The 1,303-nt window shown below is 37.2% G+C and overlaps 1 non-coding gene across 1 annotated transcript; it reads left to right on the top strand.

Moving 5' to 3' along the window:
• The first annotated feature begins 210 nt into the window (after positions 1 to 210).
• On the top strand, positions 211 to 315 carry LOC118759317 (U6 spliceosomal RNA). Its single transcript, XR_004996114.2, has one exon. It is a non-coding gene; the product is annotated as a U6 spliceosomal RNA (small nuclear RNA).
• The last annotated feature ends 988 nt before the right edge of the window (positions 316 to 1,303 follow it).

Genomic DNA, 1,303 nt, shown 5'->3' with positions numbered 1-1,303 from the left:
GATCAATACAGAACTCAATCTCTGTTTTCTCTTTCAGAGCAGAATTTACCCTGCACAATGGACTGGCTTCACTGTCCTAAAATGCAGTTGTTGGCAAAAGGCTGGATAGAACATTCCAGATGGATGAGGATTTAGTAGCTCTGAAAGTTCGAGGTGACCTGACTCCCATGAGGGCTATGGGACAGAGGAAGACAAGAAAAGGCATTAGATGTTTGCTCCAGCGGCACACACACTGAACTTGGAATCACACAAAGAAGATTGGCATGGCCCCTGTGTGAGAATAATACGCAAATTTGTGAACTGCTATGCTCTCAAAAATCGACAGAAGGGATTGTATCAAACAGCAAAGGAAGGCTAATGTCCGTCAAAGGAAATAGTCAAAAGAATAAAACAACAACCTATCACTGCAAAAAGTATTTGAATACCATTCCTCCTAAAATAACATTCAAAATATATAAGAAACTCAAACAACTCAATAGGAAAAAAAAAAACCTACAAGCTCTGTCTCCTGAAAGTCTGATTTTTAGAATGGGCAAATGACCTCAGCAGACATCTCTCAAAAGAATATATTGACAAAGGGTCACTAAGTATATGACAAAATGCTCATTTTATCAGGGAAACACAAATCAAATCACAGAGTAGATATGATCTCCTCTTTGGCAGAATGGGTAATTATTATCAAAGACAAAGAATAGCAAAGGCTGGTAAGGATATAAAAAAGAGAGAGTTCTCACCCACTGAGGAGAGGAATGTGTATCAGTATAGTCATTATGGAATACAGTATGGAGGTTCTCAAAAACTAACAGCTGAACTTTCAAAGATTTCAACAATGCCACTATTGGGTGTTTGAGGGTATCTCAGAAAGTTCAAGGAAAATGAATTAAAAGATAAAGGCTTTCAAGATAAAAAAATTTGAAATCCATGCTTAGGTTTTTGGGTGTTTTTTTTATAACATACTTTTGACAATTTTTCTTAGTGACCTTATATGTCCAAAGGAAATGAAATCTCTCTGTCAAAGAGACACCTGCACTCCCACGTTCACTGCGGCACTAGGCACAGCAGTTAACGCATAGAATCAGCCTAAGTGGCCTTTAGAGGATTAGGGGATACAGAAAGGACAGTAGTATATTTATATGGTGAAATATTGTTCAGCCATAAGGAAGAATGAAATCCTGTCATCTGTAGCAACAAGATTGGAACTGAAGGATATAGTTAAATGAAACATGTCAGGCACAGAAAGGCTATTGCTGTATTTTTTCATTAATTTATGGGATCAAAAAAGTTAATCTCACAGAAGAGAACA

This window comes from Ochotona princeps, chromosome 6 (assembly GCF_030435755.1).
Source record: "Ochotona princeps isolate mOchPri1 chromosome 6, mOchPri1.hap1, whole genome shotgun sequence".
Classification (NCBI taxonomy): Eukaryota; Metazoa; Chordata; class Mammalia; order Lagomorpha; family Ochotonidae; genus Ochotona; species Ochotona princeps.
The sequence above is the reverse complement of the archived record's forward strand: the minus strand, read 5'-3'. Positions and strand labels throughout refer to the sequence as shown.